The sequence below is a fragment of the Amblyomma mixtum genome, chromosome 2 (genome assembly GCF_055824585.1).
Source record: "Amblyomma mixtum isolate Tamu chromosome 2, ASM5582458v1, whole genome shotgun sequence".
NCBI classification, from domain to species: Eukaryota; Metazoa; Arthropoda; class Arachnida; order Ixodida; family Ixodidae; genus Amblyomma; species Amblyomma mixtum.
In genome coordinates this window covers 149301322-149325264 of record NC_143013.1, presented here as the reverse complement: position 1 = coordinate 149325264, position 23943 = coordinate 149301322, and the positions used below count along the sequence as shown (strand labels likewise).

The window sequence follows — 23943 nt, the reverse complement described above, 5'->3', positions numbered from 1 at the left end:
TCCGCCGCAGCGCAACTCAGTCATGCTACCGACGTTTTGTGTCCCAAAGAGGGACACGTCCCAAAGAGGGACAGTTGATGTTCAGCCAGTTTCTCCCCTTGCTTATTATACAGTGACTTTAAATAAGGCTTTTCTGGGCACGGCACGATGCTACATCAATGTCCATAGTCACATGGAAAGCACTCGGGTAGTGGCAGCAGGTTTATAAGGCTCATTGCAAGTTGAAGATCCGAAGCGTCACCTTTGATGGTTGTCTATGTTCGAACTAGGATATTTTGCTTCAAATCGAGCAAAACCGTCCTCGATGGACACGCGGATGCGCACGGGGTGCTCACGGGCCGGAAGCACAGCCAAAACCTGCCCAGCCATTTTTTTTTAAATATTATTACGTGATGGCAAAGATATTTCGCGACGCCAAGGGCCGAAGGCAATCATGACCCAAGGGTGTCATGTGCAAACCACCTGTTAGCTACCGGCGATGCGACTAGTTTTTAAGGCGGAAGCCTTTAATGCCTCATCGTTGTTAGCAGCAGTTGTCGACAGAAATGTCACGCTTTTCAATTGGTCGAAACGGTCGTGACGTCAAAGTGCGCGAATTTCAAACGGGGCCAATTGTACTCTGGCTACTAACCATGCAACCAATTAAAGGGACCGCATAGTTATGCTCCAAGTAAGTGGGACTGAGTTTAGCTAATTGCTTCCTTAAGCAATTAGCCTAATTAACCTTTCTAGTTAGACCTGATAAATAAATAAAACCGAGTAAGAAATTGGCCGAGCTTGGGAATCGAACCCCGTTCTCCGGAGTGCGAGTCGAGCACGCTACCACTCCGCCATGCAAGCTTTTTTTTTATTCAACATGGTATTTATTACAGTGATGTAATGTTCTATGTACATGAACTATATACAAGCCATTATGAAAACAGTGTTAAACCAAACATATTGAAAAGACCATGCACTAGAAAGGGGCAATGCAGAGCACATCACTAATAGTGAGTGCCACTCCGGTTCGTACTCAGTCTGGGCATACACGTCTCTTAGATGAACAACCATTCGACTGAAGTGATCCTTTGTAGACACAACAGGTTCACAGTGTCTGTCCATCATGCGGATTTTCCAGAGGCTGTGCAGTCCAGTCAGAAAGAACATGTCCAGGGGTTCATCAACAAATGGCAGCGCAGTGAGATAGCGAACAGAATGTGGAGTCAGATGAATTCTTTTTTTAAATGTCCGTTGCAGGATATCCCAGAAGAGTACTGCATCTCTGCAACTGATGAAACAATGCTCAATTGTTTCTGGTTCATCACAAAGGCGGCAATTAACGGTAGACACAAAAATGCCCTTTTTCTCTAACCATGTTCTAACGGGCAACGTACCGGTGTGTAACTTAAAGAAAAAGGTCTTCGTACACGGCGAGACTGGCATCTTACGTACTCTTTTGAGTACGTCATGCCCCGGTAAACCAAAATACAGAGAGCGGTACATGGGCGGAGGGAAGAGCATACTAATCAAATCCTTATACAACTTTTTTCTCGACACTAAAAAAAGGAACTCTGGAGAAAAACGAACAAGTAGGAAACGGACAGCCAAATACTCCTCTTGCATTATGCCCCACAAACACGGACGGTCACAAACATTGGAAGACACAATGAGGTTGGGTAAAACATGAACTAAATTTGTTTGCAGGAATGAGCGTACTATTGGGTGTGTAGTGTCACGGAAAAACATGAAACGTGACACTATCTGTCGGACATAGAGGTGAACTAGACCAAGGCCGCCAGCGCTTACAGGCCGAAAAAGGTTATCACGCCTCATGGATTCAAAAGACGAATCCCACACAAAAGTAGCGAAAACCCTATGAAAATGTTGGATAGGAACTCTTGCGCAATGAATAATTTGCAGTACATAATATATTTTAGTTGCCAGAAACAGATTACAGGCAGTCGCCCTGCCAAAAATTGAGAGGCCATGGGGGACAAACGTTTGAGCATAACGCTGAAGAGTTGACACGCGGGCTTTCCAATAATGTGCGCTATGCTTATAGGCACTCAAAGGGACGCCAAGGTACTTTGGTGGCCTGCATGTCCATGTTATACCAGCATATTCAGCAGGTGTCGAACCCCAGCTACCAAACCAAAGACCGCAACTCTTAGAGCGATTAATCCGACTTCCTGACACCGAACCAAAGTCCTTCGTTAAACGTATAACCTCATCGATGCTTGGCTTATCAGTACAAAAAAACGCAAGGTCATCTGCATAAGCCAATACCTTCAGTTCGTGGCCCATTATTCGGAAACCATTGACAGCTCTACTGTTTATAACACTTATGCAAAGTGGCTCCAAGTATAATGCGAACAGGAGCGGAGACAGTGGGCACCCTTGTTTCACCGAAGACTGAATTGGGACTGGTTGCGAGAGACAGCCATTAACAATCAAGCGCGTGGTGCAGGATTTGTAACAAAGGCGTATGCCAGTAGAAAGTATTGAACCGAGATTGACGTGATTTAAAAGTGCAAAAAGAAATGAATGGCACACTCGATCAAATGCCTTTGCCAAGTCAATTTGCAGCATTGCTAATTGTTCTTGAGCGTCACTGCAATACTGCAACACCGTACGCGCTACATGTAGGTTAGATTGTATTGACCGTCCCCGCAAGGCACATGTTTGATGAGGCCCAATCAAAGTAGACATTGCAAGCTGCAGCCGATTTGACAGTACTTTAGCAAAAATCTTATAATCTACATTACAAAGCGTGATTGGTCTGTAGCCATCTACAAATCGAAGTTTTTCCTTATCCTCGGTTTTTGGTATAAAGACAATATGACTTTTTGTAAATGACTGAGGCAGAAATTCAACATCAATACTTGTCTCAAAAATTTGGAGCAGGACAGGGGCGAGAACGGATATAAATGCCTTGTAAAATTCTCCTCAGAGGCCGTCAGGCCCCGGGGTATTCGAAAGCGGCAATTGATCAATTGCATCTTGCAATTCACCCAAGCTTAAAGAGCCACTTATTGCCTTGCACTCATCCTCATTGAGTGGGTTAATCATGGACACCAATCGCGCTATATGATCATCATCAGCAGTGCTAGACGTGACAGCAAACAGAGAGCTATAGTGGTTTTCAAAGTCGATAACTATGACATCTGTACTTGTGACCAGGGCACCACCACAGTAGAGCTCAGAAATTCGCTTGGCAGCCACGTGACGACGCTCATCTAGCAAGGCCTGTCTAGTAGGCTCCTCAGAGTGCAGAGCACGGTTGCTGCGGGATCGTACACGGGCCGCACGATAGCGTTCTGCATCAAACTTCTGAAGGTTGCACTTAACAGCACCAATTTCCTCTGTGTACAAGCCAGGAGCCTCACATTCAAGCACATGTAGATTATAAAGACTCTGAAGTAACCGTTTCTCCTCACCATGCTTAAGATAAGACTTCACGGAGCCGATCTCAATAGCTATGCTACGAACTTCTAGCTTAAACATCTCCCAAGCTGCAAATAATGGGACATCCATGACCAAGCAAGATTCCAAAGCTGTCATCACTCGCTGCTGAAAATGCTCATCATTTAGAAGCTCGGAATTAAGCTTAGACAGTTCCCACTGCGGCTGAAATTTGAGACGGGCGCATTCTCCAATCCGCGCAATGACCATAGCATGATCTGAGAAAGAAACAGGCTTGACATCACATGAAATGTGCCGTTTAAGGAGATCGACAGAAACGTAAATGCGATCAAGGCGTGAATGTCAGGCTCCTCTCATGTATGTGAGGGTGGATGACAAACCGGTATCAATTAAACCTGCGTTTTCGGTAATAGACAATATTATCCAGAGCTCTTATCGGCGTTTCGGTTAGGACCTGTGCGATCGCGTAGGTCGCACACACAGTTGAAGTCACCCATGAAAACGACATAACGATCACATCCTAGGAGAGTTGCAATTGCATGAAAAAAAACTGCTCGTTGCACCGGATTATTTGAAGCACACACATTGATAACCCTCCACGACTCGCCATGCAGTCGAAAGTCACAACATATCAGACGCCCTTCTATGTCAACCTGGTACTTAAAGTCAAAAATAGGTAGACTCTTCTTTAGGAAAAGAAAGCAACCTGCCGAAAGACCCACTGAGTGCGACACACAGATGTTGTAATCTGTTAGGAAAGGTCGCAGGGCTATCTCTGTATCCACTTCGATTTCTATCTTAGTTCTCGAGGGTTTGTAATGAACAAAGGTGCGTCTAGTGAATACGGTGTCTTCGTTCACTCCCATCTTCCTTCCTTCTCGTTACGGCGAGGTTTAGATGTCCACCGAGATATGAGAGACAGATACATTTCCTTTCCTCAAAAACCAATTTACCGACGAGCAAGGCGCATTTGTCCGCGTTTGAGATTGCTCCGAATTGTCGTGACGTCACCGCGCACGAATTTTGACGGGTGTGCACCGAAATATGTGAGACAGTTACTGCGCAACTTCCTTTCCTCAAATACAATTTTCGACTTGTGTTTACTGAGATATGTGAGACAGTTAATGCGTAATTTCCTTTCCTCAAATACAATTTTAATTTTCTTCATTACGGCCCCTCTTTCTTCTTTCACTCACACTTCCTCCCTCCCTGTACGGCGCGGCTCAGGTGTCCACCGAGATGACAAAGAATTAACCCCCATTTCCTTTCCTCAAAAAGCGTTGCGTTCAAAGGGCAAGGCATCGCGTCGAACGGGTGGGGGCGTTCCGTGGACTCCCTGGCAGCGCTACAACACGCTGTCGCGTTCCACTCATAAAGGTGAACACCACCCGCGTCAGAGCGGTGCAGACGTGCGTCGCATGCGCTCCCGCCAAGCAGCTGTTTTTCGGCGTTCAACTTGGGCCTGCGGGCCGGAAACTACCGCGAACAGATCCGGATTCTCCCTCCGTGCAAGGGGACACTGGATTTCGGGCAAACGGTGGACTATTTCACATTTCATGGGACTTGTCCCCTCTCGGACGCGTGAGAGATAGCTAGGCCTAACGCCCAGACCTAGCGTAGCTACCCGTGCATCGACGGGAGCTGGCACCTGGGGCGGCTCCGTGACCACCACGATGATCAACGCCGTCGACGGAGATGAACTGGCACCCTCGGAATTTGAGAACGGTGAGTGGGAGACCGTTCTCAGCATGCACGACCGCATGATGAAAAAAGGCAGGAAGCCTGGAAACGCTGGCACGAACGCCGCCGCGAATTTCGGCGGGAACGCTGGCGATCACGGCGCCGGGGAGAAGAAATCGACTGCCACTCAGAAAAAGAGGCAAGACCCGAACATCCGAAAAAGGGCACCAATGCCGAAGCTCCCGGAGAGCGACTATAAAATAATCTTCAGGCCCAGAGGCTGGAACTTGAACGATTACGTGCCACGTCACCTACTGCAGGCCACCTGCGCGGCCGCGCAACTACCATACGGAGATGTCCTGGGCGAAGACACTTCAAGAATCAACTCCGTGAACAACACGCACACGATCAGCACACCGAATCGTCAACACGCGAGCACCTACGCGAGGATAAAGACGATAGTTATCGGGGAGAAGACCCTCGCCATGGCACCCTACGTAGCGGCTTCCGACGACGCAATTAAGGGCGTGGTATACAACGCCTATGATATCGGAACACCGGAAGAAGTCCGTCAAGGATTCATCAAACGCAACCCGGACATCGTAGTACTCAACGCCAGAAGAATTGGCAAGTCGAGATCTATTCTCATCACCTTTGGAGAGAAAAAGCTTCCCAGACAAGTCTTCTACTGGGGATCAGTGTTCATCGTCTACCCGTACCGAGAGCGGGTAGAGACCTGCTACAACTGCAGGAAGACGGGACACAGGACGGATGTGTGCTATAAGCCATGGGTAAAGCGTTGCCGCAGATGCGGCGAAGACCATCCAGACCCACCGGAGGGAGAACTGCCGACATGCAAGCCCGAATGCATCGTATGCGGGGGGCCACACAACACCGGCAGCCGGAATTGCAAGTATCGGCTGGCAAAGAAAGAACCTTATAAAGCCAAGAATGACCTGGGGCAACTTAACTCCGGACACCAACCAAGACCGAAGACCTGGGACCACAGCGGCACCCGCCAAGGCCACCGGGGGAGAAGCAGATCGAGCTCCTTCCCACCATTACCGGGGACCGGAGGCGCCAGCTCGGGTCCTGACAGAGAGAGCAGCTCGAGCAGAAGAAGAGGCTCAAGCAAGGACAGAGACGCGGGCAAAAAGGTGAGCTGGCCAGATAAGGCCTCTTCTTGGGAAACCGCTCGGGAGAAGGAACTGGTAGAGCAGCTCGCTAAGAGAGACAGAGAGCTAGACACCATAAAGAAGGAGATGGCGGAGCTGAGGAAACTCATTAACGCTAACACAAAACAGCCGAAGGTGGTCGAAAAACCACCTTTGCAACAATCACAAAACGCGAGTCAGGCGCCCCCGCGTAACACATATGAAGGGGAAGACATTCAAAACACAATGGACACAGACACCAGAGTCCCCTTGAAAAGACCTCTACCCAGAGAGGGAAACACAAACGACAGTACTCCCAAAAAGGCGGCAGAAAGTCCTAACGAGGACGCATCGGCTAAAACCCACATCAAGGTTAGGTCAGACATGTACACACTATTGAAGCGGGTTGACGCTCAAGACGCTAGAATTGATGCCCTGACCGCTAGGGTAGACAAAAAGCCGAACGTGCTGACAATCTGACGGCGGAATTCGTCATGTTCAGGGAACGAACCATGGGTTGCTTCCAGCAAATTCTGGAACAACTAGCAAACATAGAAGCCAGGCTTCCCCCTGTTGCCGGCAACACCCTCCCCTCGCTGCAACCGCAGCAGCAGCCTCTATAGGACATCATGGCCCCTCGCCAACAAATTAGAATCTGGCAGTGGAACTGCAGAGGCTTCCAGTCCAAAAGATGGAACCTGCAGGCATACATTCAAAAAAACATAACCACACCGGACGTAATCACGGTTCAGGAGGCAAGCGGCATGGTCAAATTAAATGGCTACGCCGCATACACCCCGCTAGAAGTGCAAAAAGAGCACAAACCCAAGTCGTTCACGGCCACGCTAGTGCAAAGAAATCTAACGGCAACGCAACACGCACTCGAAAGCACAAGCGAGGACTACGTGATGTTAGAAATAATCCCAAACAGAAAAGGGGACAACAGTCTCTTTATTCTGAATATATACAACTCACCGAAAAACCGGGGCACAGGGCTGGCGGACCTATTACGTAAAGCCATTAGACTATCTTATAAGAAGGGATTAGTAATCACGGGGGACTTCAACGCCCCGCATCCGGCATGGGGATATCGGACGGCCTCCCCTAAGGGAAACAAACTATGGACAGAAATCCAAAACTTAAGGCTCACGCTACTAAACAACCCGCAAGACCCCACGAGGAGAGGCAATAGCGTCAGCGTAGACACGTCCCCAGACTTGACGCTAGGCAAAGACCTCGAGGGTGAAAGATGGTCAAACACAGGACACACATTGGGTAGCGATCACTACATCATAGAGATTGAAACACAAACCAGGCCGATGAAGGGGAAGCTGCGCGAAACGAAGCTGACAGACTGGGACACCCTCCGAAAAGTCCGGGACAGAACCGCTGCGAGGGAGATATCGGATCTAAATCAATGGGTTGAGACACTCAAAAGAGACGTAAACAGTCACACTAGACAGACCCCAACCACCGAACATGACATCACAGACTCGAGGCTGGCCCACATGTGGGAAGCCCACGAGAGCCTCTTGAAGAGGTGGAAAAAACAGAAACACAACAGAAGGCTAAAGAAGAGAATATCGACACTCGAAAAACAAATAGAAGACTACACAAACGAGCTTCAGCGTCAACACTGTGGACAAATTTGCGATGAAATGAATGGAAAGCTAGGGTGCAAGAACACGTGGCATCTTCTTCGCCACTTACTAGACCCAGGACAAACAAAGTCGGCGGCGCAAGGGCAGCTTAAACGATTGATTCACAAATACCAGGGAACAGCCGCGGACCTAATAGAGACAAAGGGGGTTCACCTCCAGCTTACCAAGGAGCAGACAACACACAGCTAGATGAGGACATCTCGATAGCGGAGGTATGGAGAGCAATGAGTCAACTAAGAACCACGTCGGCAGCGGGGGCAGATGGGGTAACCAACAAAATGCTAAGGAACCTAGATCTAGTCTCGGTCACGGCAGTCACAGATTACCTAACTGAGATCTGGAAACGAGGTAGTCTACCTTCACAATGGAAACATGCCAAAGTAATCTTTATTCCAAAACCCGGGAAGAAACTTGAAGTGGGCAACCTCAGGCCAATATCGCTAACGTCCTGCCTGGGGAAGCTGATGGAACATGTCATATTAAACAGACTCCAGGAATACGCAGAGGAAAGGGAGGTATTTCCTGAAACGATGCTAGGCTTCAGGAGCAAGTTGTCCACGCAGGACGTCATGCTCCAGCTCAAAGCAGACATCATAGACCCGCCGAACAAAGTGGGCGCCAAAACTATACTGGGCCTAGACCTACATAAAGCCTTTGATAACGTCAAACACGAGGTCATACTAACTAATCTGGCGGAGATTGCCCCTGGAAAGCGGACCTACGATTACGTAAGAGACTTTCTAACCGGCAGAACCGCAGAAATAAATCTAGGAGACATCCAGTCAGAAACTATTAAGCTGGGAGACAAGGGAACTCCGCAGGGCTCAGTGCTCTCTCCTTTCTTATTCAACCTGGCGTTGAAGAACCTACCGCCGCTATTGAAGACTGTCGAAGGTATAAACCATACGCTATATGCGGATGACATAACAATATGGACGCATACAGGAAACGATGGGGAAATAGAACAAAATCTCCAACACGCGATCGATATTGTCCAGGATTACGCGGAATGGGCAGGACTAAAATGCTCGCCAAGCAAATCCGAACTTTTGGTGATCCGGGGGGCTAGGAAACGTGATACCAACGCAGGAGACATTCACGTACTGGTAAATGAGACTCCGGTAGCCAGAGTTGACAAAATCAGGGTCCTAGGACTTATAATACAGGACAATAGAAAGAACACAGAGACAATAAACAGGCTTAAGTCCACACTTAATATGACAACCAGGCTCATAAGGCGAATAGCTAACAAAAGACGGGGAGTCAAAGAGAAAGATCTCTGCCGAATGGTTCAGGCTTTCGTGATAAGCAGAATAGTTTACGCCGTTCCCTACCTCAAGCTAGGGCTGGCGGAACAGAACAAAATAGATGGGATCATAAGGCAGGCATATAAAGCAGCATTGGGGCTGCCCCACTGAACTCCTACGGAAAGACTTCTTAAACTGGGGATCTACAACACCACCACGGAACTATGCGAGGCACATATATTTGCGCAATTAAGGAGGCTTGCGACCTCACCCCCGGGGAGAAAGATCCTGAGCAACCTAGGATTACATGATAGAATTCCGGAAAGAAACGCGCAGGCAAAATTACAGACCAAAGTTAAAAAATTACTCACTATTAAATCACTTCCAAAAAACATGCACCCTGCTTTTCACGAAGGCAGGAGGAGAGCCAGAGCAAAGGCCCTTGAAGCCAAGCTCGAAGGCTCGGAATACACAACCTATGTAGACGCGGCGGAATACGAAGGAGGAGACTCCTTTGTGGTCGTGGCCGTGAACGACTCGGGTGAAACATTAACGGCCGGTTCGGTCAAAACAAAAAACTCAGGGACAGCGGAGGAGGCGGCTATCGCCATGGCAATGGCCAGCACCAAAGCAGTCACCATAATTAGCGACTCCAAGGTGGCTATCAATAATTTTGCGCGGGGTATGATCTCCCAGGAGGCAGAACGAATCCTAAGAGATAAAGACTGGGACCAAAGAGAGGTGGAACTAATATGGGTGCCGGCACACTCGGGGAACAGGGGAAACGAGTTGGCTCACAGTATAGCTCGAGGTTATGTCAGCCGAGCAGTGAGCCGGGTTGAGTCCCCAAATTTCACGAGAGATGCATTCATATCATTTCACGAATACACCAATCAGTTTAAACTGGAAATGAGGATCTATCCGCCACCAGACAAAAAGCTCGACAAAAGCCAGGAGGTAACGTGGCGTCGGCTCCAGACGCGAGCCTTCTTTAGCCCGTCGAGACTAGCACACATGTATCCAACACAATACAACGCTACTTGCAAACAATGCGGCGAGATAGCCGGATATGACCACATTTTATGGAGCTGCAAAAAGCCGCCGCCACCGGCGGACCTACTACCAGTCCCTTCACTAGAGCGGTGGGAGGCTATACTGGCCAGCTCAGACCCGTTGACGCAAGTCCGGGCCACTGAGTGGGCTCACAAGGTCGCCAAGAGCCATGGGCTCGAAGCCACCTAGTATAATGCCCACTAGGGCTCAGTGCTGACAATAAACGTTTTCCAATCCAATCCAATCCACTCATAAAGGTGAATCTTAAGCGTAATTAATTAGCAGTTAATTAATGCACCATCAAAGTGTGCAGTCAATAATCACGTAGAAGAATGCAGCACCCAGGCTTTCGCCTTTCACCTCTTTAGCCACTAAAGTTCCTCGTAATTTTGTCCTGCCAGAAATCAGTTTCGAATCTATGAAACTTTTAACCTGCTTTTTTTCGCTAGCGGGATTCGCTCTTTCAAAAAAAAAACTGCTAACCGCAAGCTGGCTCTATGTTCCGCAGCTCTATGTTACCCATTTGCCAAAAAAAGCTGTCGCGAGGTATACAGGGTCTGTTCTGAAAGTAGTGGGACTCGTTTTTTCCTGAGCGAACGGGCGGACGAGAGGTGGTTTGCGCGTGCAGGATCGTTGAAGGGGGATATTGGGAATGCTGGGGAAAATGGGCAGTCGGCTCTCGGCCGTTGAATGGAGGAGGTCGATTGTACTCTGAACCCCTGTCGAAACGTCTCGTCACGCAGATTCATCGTGCGTTTACTGGATCAGCGATACGCGATCGAATTTTGAGTAAATCTTGGTAAAACGGTTAAAGAGACTCACAACATAATTAAGGAGGCCTACAGTGACGCTTCCATGGGTAGATCAGGTGTTTTTTGAGTGGCACAAGCTGTTCCGAGAGGGTAAGTAAAGAGTGGAGGAAGACGACTGCTCCAGACGGCCTTGGACCACCAAGACCAACGAAAATGTGTAGCGAGTGAAACATTTACTTAACAGTGATCGTAGAATGAGTATCAGAATGATTGCTGATGACTTCAGCATTCCTCAAACCCACGTTTTTGAGATCGTGACAGAAAATTTATCCATGAGGATAGCGTGCGCGAAGTTGGTGCCGGGAGTGTTGTCAGAGGAGGGAAAGGCCAACCGGTAGGATATTCTTCATCATGTGAATGAGGACCCTGATTTTTAGCCCAGCACAAGGCGGCAACGATGCCTCAGCCCCCCTACAGCCTCGACTTGGCCCCGCCGAACTTTTTTCTATTCCCGAGAATAAAATTGACGCTTAAGGGGGAACATTACGGTTCGGTAGAGGTGGTTCAACAGGCTGTGACAAGGGAGCTAAACGGCATTCCGGTCAAGGCGTTCCTGGATTCGTACGAAAACTGTAAAACTCATTGACAGCAGCGTGTAGGTGCGGAAGGGTGCTACCTTGAAAAATTGTAATAGATTGTACTATTCCCTTGAATAAATTTTGTTTGAAAAAATCAGTCCTACTACTTTCAGAACAGACCATGTAGAAGTGTCAAGATTTTCTTCTCGTGCCGGCCCCGGCCCTCCGAAGCGCGCTCTACGCGCTCTCTACGGCGTGTGGTGGCGGCGAATTCTTGTAGACATCGGGCCATCTTCTTGAATGTGCGCTGGGGGTTTTACAACCGAGTATTTTTACAACTTTTAGCAGAGGATGGCAAGAGGTCCTTTGAAACTTTCCGCAGGCAACAAAACCAATCGCTCACTTGAAATGCGCATAAGCTAATAAAACCAACAACGGCTAGCCTATGCTGAGCACCTCCCGCCAAAAAACTGCTGGTCTTTTTGCGATAACTTGAACGGCCAACTGCACACAGAATACGTATGACTGATTAGCTCAGATTGAACGTCTTAGACATATTAATGAACGAAGTACAGGGCGCTCTTTATCCAGCCCTCCAGCTCCCTCCTCCACCAACTGATTATCCGCCTGCTTCCCTTGAAGATATAGATCAGGGAACCAACTCACTATCCGACGAGAGTAGAGTTCCTGTTTCGGATCAAGTAACCTACATCAGGCTTCGTAGCCTTCCTGACTCCTGAATTCAGACTTCAATGTTATTCTTGTATTCAAAGCAGGTAGATCTATTAATTAACCGGCAAACCTCCTTTGTAAATTACTCTCGTCTTGTGTGGCAAAGATTATCAATTGGTCCGCAATCGCATGGAGTGGCACCTAGAACACGGTCACCATCTACCACCTCCACTCATTGGCTACCGTGAGAGCGTGTTTTGTCGATATTTTACTGCCGGAATATCCAAAGATATATTTGTACTCCGCACCACGGTCGAACTACACGCCCTTGTGCGTGTGAACATTGAGGGGTCTTTTGACAATGCCACCAAAACCGCAATCCTAGCCAAACTTTGGGAAACCGATCCAGAGGTCCACCTATTCACCTATATTCAAAACTTCCTGACCGCTCGCAGAGTAAGACCGATTGACCCAGATAATCAGCCCACGCCACCGGCGCTCATTAAAAAGGACGCACCCCAAGGCTCGATTCCACCGCCTACGTTGTTCAACTTTCGAATATTGCCTCCTAAGCAGAAATATTAGCCAAACATTGGGAAACGGATCCAGGAGTCCGCCTAGGCAACTATATTTAAAACTCCCTCAATGCATCTCGTGCGAATAACTTTTCGTCCCTTGCATACACTATTTTCTCTAGACGCAAACTCAAAGACCCACTAGTCTATTCAGCCGGCGTACCGCAGTTCGAAACAGACCATGGCGGTCGCGTTTCGATGGAGGAGAAACGCAAAAGGCATCGGTGTCCTTTGCGCAGTCAGCGCACGTTAAAGACCCCCGGTGGTCGAAATTATTCCAGAGACCTCTACTGCGACACCTGTTTCATCCTTCCATCACTCCCCTATAGCAAAAACCAACGTAGTTCAGCGTCTGCCAGCACGAAAGCAGTATGTTTTTCGCGCTGGTTTTGGCTGAGAACCGTGGCTGTCCGCGGATATCACTGAAGATGGGATGAGAAGACACCGGTTTCGCCGGTAGGAAGGAGATAAACACTGGAATCTGCATAGTCACGCTCGATTTGCCAGTGCTATATCATTCATGTCAATGGAACAAGCGCTTCACGCGTTAATATAGCGCTGATCCCAGTGTCAGTTTGAACATAGCCGGCAGTTAGAAAAGTGGGAGCCGATAGATCGGACAAATGAGCAATGCTCTGCCAACATGCGCTGTTTTTGGGTTCTCAGTTTGCGACTTAGTAGAAAATGAATGCAATTTCTCGCTGTTTCAAGTGTTTAGATGGGTGAGTCCGTCGTTCTTAAGCTAGCCAATTCGACGCAGCGGATACCCGCAGATCAGGCACTGGCGAACAAGTTGCAAGAAAAAACTGAAAGGAAAAATATAGGCTATCGTGAAAAACTTGGAACATATATAGTTGAAGACACTGAAATACAGCGGATACCGCCGAAATATGCCCAGGTAGCTTCATCGCAGGCTACTAACGAAGCCTACGAAGCAGCGAGCTTAGGCTCGCTCTTTCCGCTCCAGCCAACCTGAATCAGAAGTGCACAAAGAATAAAACAATACAAAAAACTGTCTGCAGAACGGTGAACCAGAGAGTACAAAGAAAAGAAAGAGCACACAGTGCGTGTGTGCGCTATTTCTTATGTGTTTCTTCACTGTTACACACTTTATTACAGTGAATACCAACTGCTGAGCCGTCGATCGCCTAACGCTTCCTGATTTGTTGACTTCTATACAGGCTTAGTTGGCAGCAAAATTTGGAGTGCGCTGCTCCGCAGGCCGCTTGTGAAGCGGCGTCCTGCAATATGCCAGGAAGTTTTGCGCCGGAGTTCCGTGTGTAGCGACAATTCCGTGCGCGGTAAGAGAGCATAGCTAAACATTCTAGAGCTGTGAAAATTGTCATTTTAAAGTGTTTTCTTGGAAACTACTCTGCGCGTAAAAATTCAGAACATCAGTGGCGAATCTCAAGAGCCAGCAAGCAGCTTCAGCGCTCCTTGAGCGGTCATCGTGAAGCCGCGGCCGCAGCTTCGCTTCATGATTTTAGCCGGCGGCGCTGAACTAATTAGTAAGACCTGACATTGAAAAGTACAAAAATATTAGCTCCCTGTGTATTGTTCGTGTGGCGTAGTGGTTACAGTGTCAGGTAAGTGGTCATAAAGTGCTTGGTTCGAGTTATGCTCCTGCAAACATTTTTGGTGCTCCTTTTTTACTTTGTAGTTTTTTATACTCCAGGCCACCTATTTTACTTTTTGTATTTTTTTATTCCAGGCTCGTTTTTTGCCCTGGCAACCAGTGCCGCGTAGCAGTATGGGTTCTAGTATACCGCGTCCCCGTGCACAGCACCATAGTGGGCGCATAATCAGGCATGACGCTGGGACGCAAGCCCTCAGCGGAAGTGTGTTTTTCAATTGGGTCCCTCCTTTACACCTTCCCTTACGGTGTGGGTGTCTTCCGAGATATTTGAGACAGTTGCAGCATACCGCATTATTTTCTTGTCTCAAAACCGATTTTCAATTTCCATTTGCAGAGACACATTGACATGCGGCCTCCCTATTTGTGAGCTACATGCAGACGGGTGCCCGACACCCCACCGCCGCACATAAACCATCGTTTCTCCCAAGGAACACTTGTAACTACACTTTCCCGACATTTTTTCCTGACAAAACCGGCTCAAGCCAGATTTTCCCGCCCATTTGACATCACACCACCTTTTCACGCGAAAACTGCACATAACCCCCTACGCCAGCGTAACCTAGGTCAGTTGAGATAAATGCCAGATGTTCGGAGTTGGACAAAGTGGCAATTTTGGGGGAAGAGCTTAACTAAAAAACTTTTGTGGTAAAATTGGTAAATTGTTAAACAGGTTTTTGAGGAAAGGTTCTCGGCCGACACCTTAACCGCGCCGTAAGGGAAGAGAGGAAGGTGGGAGTGAAAGAGGAAAGAAGCAGGTGTCTTAGTGGAGGTCTCCGGAATAATTTCGACCACCTGGGGATATTTAACGTGCACTGACACCGCACAGCACCCGGGCGCCTTTTGCGTTTCGCCTCCATCGAAACGCGGCCGCCGCGGTCGGGTTCGAGCCCGGGTACTCCGGCTCGGTAGACGAGCGCCTTAACCACTGAGCCACCGTGGCGGGTATTGGTGGTGGGCCAAGTGTGATTTTTTGGCATTGATTAAGTGTAATATTTTTGGCGTGGGCCAATTGCCAAGTTTTTTGAAGGTCTGCCTAGTGCGAATTTTTGAGGTGGGCCAAGTACCATGCTTTGGGGGCTAGTTAAATGTGAAAAGTTTTTGAGGTAGGCCAACTGCCAAATTTCTTCGCTCGGCCCAACTTTCATATCAACGCGATAGCGCAAAGGACCCGCTACCAAGAAAATCTGCCGTCGACGTCATCGGCGTCGGCGTTGTGAGCGAAAAATAAAGTGGCATATGGTGGCCTTGTGGCGTAATTCGAACCTGCCCACTGGATTGTAAGCAAAGAGACCACAGTTGCAGGTGGCTACTTAATAATGATCGATGCCATGAGGTTGCTTGGTTTGGTCTGGTTTATGGGGTTTAACGTCCCAAAGCGACTAAGGCTATGAGAGACGCCGTAGTGGAGGGCTCCGGAAATTTCGACCACCTGGGGTTTTTTAACGTGCACTGACATCGCACAGCACACGGGCCTCTACCATGAGGTTGCGTGGGAAAAGCAACTTTGGTCGCGCATGCCCCATCTGTGGCAGCGCCTCCCACCACCGCAAAGCAGTGGCACATTCCTTAACCACTGCACGATTGCAGAAAGACTGGACATATGTCCCTGTACTGGACTCGCAGGGACATAGGAGCGTAAAGTTGAGAATGCCTGAATCCGCATATATGAGCATTGACTCATGAACCCTTATTGCTAAAATTTGTGGCTAGGCCTACTCGCAACCTTTCTAAAGATGGGCCAACTGCAAAATTTTGGGAATCCTTTGTAATTTAAAGAATTTAAAGGCTTAACGTTAAGAGACCAGAAGAGGACAGAGTGGGTTAGGGAACAAACGCAGTTTAATGAATTCCTGGTCGAATAGAAGAGAAAGAAATGACCTTGGGCGGGACATGCAATGTGAACACGAGATAACCGCTGATCGTTAATGGTAACGGAGTGGATTGCAAGAGAAGGCAAGCGTGGCATGGGGTGGCAAAAAGTCCGGTGAGCGGATCAGATTAAGAAGTTTGCGGGGATGCGGTGACTGCAGCTGGAAAAGGACAGGGGTAATTGGAGAGACTTGGCTGAAGCCTGGGCACTGCAGTGGGCACAGGCAGGCTGATGATGATGATGCACAAGCGAACCACACACAGAAATTGCCTTTTCTGACAGTTCATAAGAAGTAAGAATGATGGTGCCTTTCACCAAACTGAAAAGTTAGAAATGCATAGGGTGCCAACCTAAAAAGACGCGAATGGAATACTGCCGAAAGAAATTTTAGACAGCAGGCAGCCCTCAAGAGACATGGGGCACATAAAACTATCTGCTTGGTCGGAACAAGTTAGTTACTGCGCCTTATAAAACAACTAATGCAACTGGTGAAATAGCTCAGTAAAAAAGAGATTAGTGATCGCTTTGTTGCCTCGCTCTATGAAAAAGATTATTTATAATTGAGCACCCGCTCTTTCGTTTTTTTTTTTTCGTCATCGTCTTACGTGGCAGCGTTTACTCGCACCTGCGTTCTATTGCTGCCGGGCAAGTTGCAATTTAGACGCTCGCCATAACATGGCTGACGCCCAGCAGACTACAGTGAAATCTCACAATGCGAACACAGGGACCATTTGGTTGATCATGTTTGCTTAGTACAGCAGACGTTTCCAAAGACCATGAGACCGTTGCATGTAATGCCTTAACCACGGCAAACTGGTTGCCCTCTTAAGGCCCATCCTAGGAGAAAAATTTTTATCATCGAAAGAGCACAGGTTCAGGTCTTGCAGTCAACGAGGGCCGGGCCATAAAACAAATTGCGCTGCCTCTGTTTGAAGAGAGCCTGTGTAGTTTTGCACACACACAGCGCATATTGTCACGTTGTAGTGACGGCAGTCCAGCGGTCAGGAAGACACCAGAAATACTTGCAAACGAAGCTCGTTATTTGGGCTGACTTGCGCCCACAAAAGAACTGACTCACTCGGTGGCGGCGTAAGCAACAAGCGTGCTCGGCGGTCGTCGAACTACGAATGCCCGCTGCTCGCGGCATCGTTCAATTTAAAGCCGGCAAGGAAACTTCCAGATAACAGGACAAGATGATCTACAGCAATCTGGAAAAACCTATATGCAGCCCTTCATGGCTGCGATCACTCGAGATTAGTCTGGTCGCTTCTCGCGTCACAAACAAAAGTGATAACAACCCTTTCCTGCAGCCTTGAGCGCGAACGAACAAACACAACAATGATACGTGGCATTACCCCCCCTTCCAAAGAAGCATCGTCTCGATGCTTTAAAATGAAATTAAACACGGAGAATGCTTCGAGAACTTAGAGTCCTTTAGCGTTCCTAATAAGGCGTAAGGGCAGCGGCAAAAGCTTCAAGTCTGGCCGTGTCGTCGTCGTCGTCGTCGTCGTCGGTGTTGTCGTAGTTTTTTGCCGTCGTATTTGTCGTCGTATTTGTCGTCGTATTTGTCGTCGTATTTGTCGTCGTATTTGTCGCCGTATTTGTCGCCGTATTTGTCGCCGTATTTGTCGCCGTATTTGTCGCCGTATTTGTCGCCGTATTTGTCGCCGTATTTGTCGCCGTATTTGTCGCCGTATTTGTCGTCGTATTTGTCGCCGTATTTGTCGCCGTATTTGTCGTCGTATTTGTCGTCGTATTTGTCGTCGTATTTGTCGTCGTATTTGTCGTCGTATTTGTCGTCGTATTTGTCGTCGTATTTGTCGTCGTATTTGTCGTTGTCGTAGGGATCGTCGTCATCGTAGGGATCGTCGTCATCGTAGGGATCGCCGTCGTCGTAGGGATCGTCGCCGTCGTAGGGATCGTCGCCGTCGTAGGGATCGTCGCCGTCGTAGGGATCGTCGCCGTCGTAGGGATCGTCGCCGCCGTAGGGATTGTCGCCGCCGTAGGGATCGTCGCCGCCGTAGGGATCGTCGCCGCCGTAGGGATCGTCGCCGCCGTAGGGATCGTCGCCGCCGTAGGGATCGTTGTCGTCGTAGGGATCGTTGTCGTCGTAGGGATCGTCGTCGTCGTAGGGATCGTCGTTGTCGTAGGGGTCGTCGTCGTCGTCGTAGGGGGCATGGCCTTCTGTTTTCGTCGATGAAGGATCTTAGTTCTTGCGCTCAGAAGCAACCCCACCTCCAGAGACTGCCCCATTCAGTTCAACCCTCGGGGGCTGGGGAAGCGTCTACGCACTGCGTAGCCTCGGCTAGGAGATACTTAGCGCTGTGACGATGGCAACGGAGAACGCGATAGGCGGCCCGGCGATGAGCATCCCTCCCGACGCAAAAAAATCCGATTTCGGCTGGTCGCTGGCCGGGTCGGGGTCGTGGGGCGTCGTAAGGGAACCCTCAGATGCCCATTCTCCTGTATGGGCAGTACCGGCGAATGTGACCGGCTTCTCCGCAGTGGAAGCATCGTGGGCGGCGCTGGCCGGGTGTTCTCTTTGTCGACGCATTTCCTCGGCCGTGTACGACGCTCGTAGGGCGGGCGAGTTGGGGCGAGAGGGCGGCGCTCCAGCGCAGCTGGCTAAGGGCGATAGGGGCTTAGGTCCCGTCGTCGAGGTACAGGACGGCGCACTGCTGCGGCGTAAGTCATGGCTGGAGGCTCCAGAGGCTGCGTGATAGACTGGAGTCAGGTCTTCCGGCGAATAACTCAAAGGGCTGGCGTCACGACTTGCAGGGGTTGTCCGGTACCAGGAAGGCTACCCAGCACCTCCACCAGATGTCACGTTGTAGTGACGGCAGTCCAGCGGTCAGGAAGACACCAGAAATACTTGCAAACGAAGCTCTTTATTTGGGCTGACTTGCGCCCACAAAAGAACTGACTCACTCGGTGGCGGCGTAAGCAACAAGCGTGCTCGGCGGTCGTCGAACTACGAATGCCCGCTGCTCGCGGCATCGTTCAATTTAAAGCCGGCAAGGAAACTTCCAGATAACAGGACAAGATGATCTACAGCAATCTGGAAAAACCTAGATGCAGCCCTTCATGGCTGCGATCACTCGAGATTAGTCTGGTCGCTTCTCGCGTCACAAACAAAAGTGATAACAACCCTTTCCTGCAGCCTTGAGCGCGAACGAACAAACACAACAATGATACGTGGCAATATTATGATTGGCACCACTTGAAATACACTCCAGTTATACAGACAATGGAAAGGAGCTTCAAACCCACCGGATACAGCGAAAACACACCATTTCCAATTTTTCTCATGCAGGCGACCAGTTTGTCTTGAGAAACTTTCGATCCCTGCGTGACAAAGTCAGCACACGCAATGCACCTTAGGAATACCGCTTTGGTATTTACGGTGATTCGAGCTCTGAACATGGCTAATGAGTAGGCACCCAATCGAGTTTTTCTGAATTGTAATATATTTCGAACTTTCATTTGTATTCATTCTGGTTTTCACTTAGCGGCCTGTCATGCTAACAAAGCACGGTGAGTACATGCTTGGAAGAATGCACTCGCCTTAGATTATCAAAATCTGTCATGTCAAAATATAAGACTTGTAGGGTGTAGCTGACGCCATGTTTGTTCAACAAACATGTGACTTTTCCAGTGAATATTCCGCTCCAACGCCTCAGCTTACTACAGTGGGCTCCGGTTGTTAGCCGCCCATAATACGTCGATCGCGAGCTCTCTCGCTCCTTCTAACCCGCAGGCCCAAGCTCATGCTGATCGAAACGAATAATCATTTAGTCGCCCGAGCTTCCGTCTGCATTTTACGCTGCGCAACAAACAGAGTGAGTGTACAGGTTAAGCAACAGTCTCGACTGATTTACAGCGCACCCGCGACGTGAACCGACCACGCACGCCGCTCAGAACAGAGGCTTCATGCACAACAGCAACAATTTTGTTGCTTATTATTAATTTGTGGCCTTTGTACTTTTTTTCTTAATATTTGTACTTACCTATTTTCTGTATGCTCACCCTGCGAAAATCCCTTCCTGGGATTGCAGTATTAATAAATAAATAAATAAATAAATAAACAGCGTCAACCACGGCTAATCGCCAACTCCTGAGTGTGACGTTCAACTTGGGAAAGCAAGGGCGTATTTAACGCATTCATTGCGGCAGCGATTTTCGGATCTTTATTCTCTGTTCTCCGTGGGCCATCGGTGGACCACCCAAAAATATTTTTGGGTGCGGCGTGATCTACGAGTCAGCGACTCGCGAAACTAGGTTCTTTGAATTCCAAATGAATGATAATATGAGCATGTGTGCTTTTGGCGCGCTATTTAATACCTGAGATGTGTCATGCAATCATTTCATGATTGAGTGCTCTTGGCCGCACCGCATAAATACACATCAGCCACTAGTCGCACACGACACAGTAAGCGCATAACGGAGCTGAAAGCCTACTTTGAACAAACTGGAGTTAAATCCGCGAATAGGACGTTTCTCATTGATGCGTTAAGCGCAAGCGTAATAGGAGTGAATTAAGGAGAGTTCACGCCAAAGTAGCCAAATACCCTGAAGTACAATGAGGGATTCAAGGTCCTCGACGCGTACTTTCACTGCCTGCACCGTGAAATAAAGGCAGGCTCCAGCTTCTTCAATTGGCGATAGTTGAAAGGTAAGCTTTTTTGAGATGTGTGTTGAAATTCTGTGAATAGCGAGCAGCTGCAACTTAAAACTAAGGTTTAAGAGAACGCATCGCAGAAAAAGTCTGTTGAACGCAGCGTTGAACACACAGCCAGCATAAAAGGGGAGAATACTGTTTTCCTTCATAAAAATAGCAGCGATGAATATTAGCGTCGCGACTGACCATGGACGTGCCGGTAATAGAAAGTGAGCACTAGGAAGCATAATCAAGAATTTGAACAGGTCTAGCTGGAGAAATAGCCTGCTGCTATTCGTGCAGTAAGCAGGGTCACACTGCTAATATATTTTCAGTGACGTACGAAACCAAACGCACCAAAGCCAGGGCACGATATAAACCTTCCCTAAAATTAAATCTGCCAGAGAAAACATGCACGTTCACTTTGGTACAACACGTTCTTCTGGTACAGAAGCAACGTCCTGGTGGTCATCGAAACCGGTTGGCCTGCCACCGAGGTGCCTTTTTGTGGTGCACAAAATATTGTAGACACCAGTTGCCCCTACTAGCAGTAGGGCAGTTGTATACGCCTGTTTCCTACAATGTCATGGTCTACTGCTCGGTGTTCTCAGCGTTTCTGGGCCAAGCACCCACGGTCGCTATTTTGTTTTTGGAAGTGTACAGCGCAGGTTCGCTAGTGTTCAAAATGTCATCAAATATGGGACAATCTCATGAACCAACAACACGACAACTGAGGATGATGTGATCAACTTTTTCAGGACGTTTCGAGACGAACACAGCTCAAGCATAGAGCCTCACCACGGTTCTTTAAAGTCCTTTATCTCCCACTGGCCTGGCACGACAATGTATCCAAAGCCATTAAAAGGTTAACAATTTTTTCATGTTTCTACCCCTATAACACACGCAGATTGTGCCTGCACGGACGGACAACGCTGCTCGAATATACGGCAATTTAAAGTAGCTACAAAATATTTTCATGGTGCAGAAAGGCACACCACAGCGCCCTGCATCAAGCACTTTTGCAACGAATTTCTCCTAATCTGGGCTCTTCTGTGTGTTAAAGTAAATCTAGGCCCTAAATTACAGCTGGAGCCGTGCCCGCTTCCTTTGATCGATAACAATTTTGGCGTCTTTCAATGGCGTAGCACTATTCAGCATGCTTGGCCTACGTGACATCTGTAATGAAATTCCTCTAGATTGCGATCCCAACAGCTGCCCATTATTACTTATCACAGCAGGTTGTTATACAAGAACATCTTAGTGTATGCTATAGCATCAGCGCCCCCTTTTCTAGCTGAAAATCCAAACTGTTTATGTAGGTAACCCAGATAGGCTTACCTCTTTCTTGACACATCAAGAATCATGCAATGGTGTTTCCTACAGCGCGAGATTATGCTCAGACTTCACGAATGTACATTTCGCAAGGCAACAGTCTCCTGCATAAGTGACCTGGTTCATCGTAAAGGCTAACATACTAGAGAGCAATATATAGAAGTAAGTAATGAACGCTACCAACCCGCATTATGTGCAGAAACTGAGCTTACTTTTTATCAACACTTCATTTACCGCAGAAATGCGTCCTAGCCCTAAAACTGAAGCTTTCCGCAGATGTGTCCAGACGCGCCGCTCGAGAAAGGGTAGCTTCCGTAATGCTACATGGGCCGCATTATTTCGTCCCTCCCGAGTCTTATGCCAGCTATCGGGCGCGGCCAGCACTGCACGGGAATCGGAACCTAGGTCTTCTAAGCGCCATCTGTAACCTCTGGCAAAGCAGCAATTGACAGGTTCAAATGCTACGCATTGCCAGCACATAATGTAATTACGGGTCTCTCTTTTTTTGTAGTCCTAAACGCTGGCCGGCACAAGCCAGCCTTTGAAAAGCAAGCTGGAGCCAGCGATGGAACTCGTGGAATGTTGCCTCCTACACGATTATATAAGCCAGCTAAGCAAGCACCATAGTCTTCTTTACATGGCTGAGCACACCTCTCTATCAGCCGCTGGAACACAGCAAGTGGGTTAGACAGATAAAAGCGCTACACTTCAAGTGGTGCAGGCCGCCCCAATGAAAAACGTGGCCTTGTTTTCTATTGAGGGTGCGCTGGCACGTGACAGTAGCCAGACAAAAAGCCCAGAGTTAGGATATACGGCCCAAGCGAACCATGCGTTCGACCTCGGTACCACAAATCGTGTACAAGAATGTCGATGAGATCAATTGGACGAATGTGTCCACCGGCAGGCCCTACGGTGACTGCAGTGCCAGCCGCTCGACACTTTCCGTCAGGTGCCTAAACAATCCTCCGGGTGTATGAGGGCGGGAGTGCAGGCACTGTGAATAGCAGTGGCGTAGGACGACAGCATGAGCTGAGAACCAGGCATTCCAAGCGTCTAGTCTCTGCGGTTTGCGCTCTAAGCCGTCATGTAGCTGCCGCATCAGCACATCAAGCTCGTCCCGTCAGGGGAGGCTACCGACACCACCGCTCAGGCTTCCACTCGCAGTCCGCCGACTGATCAACCCAGGGCTCCTGAAATTTATGGGTCCTGAAACCGGACTTGTAGCATTCCATCTCTGCGAAGAAAAGTTTTACGGCTATGGGAGGGGAACAAACGTGTTCAGATCCACACGCAAGGCACTAACAACCAACAGCGTTTTAGAAGGAAGTAAGCAGGACCAATTTCCTGTGTCATGACGATGATTTCCTCAGGCTTAATGGCACATACCCTCTGCCATCGTTCCCAGAGCTCGAACTCTACTTCCTCGTCGTCTCAACAATATAATGAGAGAGCAGCAGTGTTTCTTCAAACAGAACGTAGGAGCAGGCCCTCCATCGAGATTCCAGACATATCAACTCCTCATGTATTAGGACAGTGCTGACAAACTCATACTACATAGTGCCCCTTCGCAGCGTCCAAACTGGCTAGAAAGGTAACGCGGAACATTTTGTACTTTAGCAACCGTTAACCCTAATTTTCCAGACGCTGAACGAATAGTAAGATGAACAAGCAGAT

At 48.6% G+C, this 23943-nt stretch overlaps 1 long non-coding RNA gene across 1 annotated transcript in view; it reads right to left on the bottom strand.

Annotated features, from left to right (window-relative positions):
• Window positions 1-23943, bottom strand: part of LOC149361236 (uncharacterized) — a 40734-nt gene that overhangs the window by 3209 nt on the left and 13582 nt on the right. Inside the window, exon 3 of the long non-coding RNA XR_016288384.1 lies at window positions 19551-19625. This is a non-coding gene — a long non-coding RNA (uncharacterized LOC149361236). The remainder of the gene's footprint in view (window positions 1-19550; window positions 19626-23943) is intronic.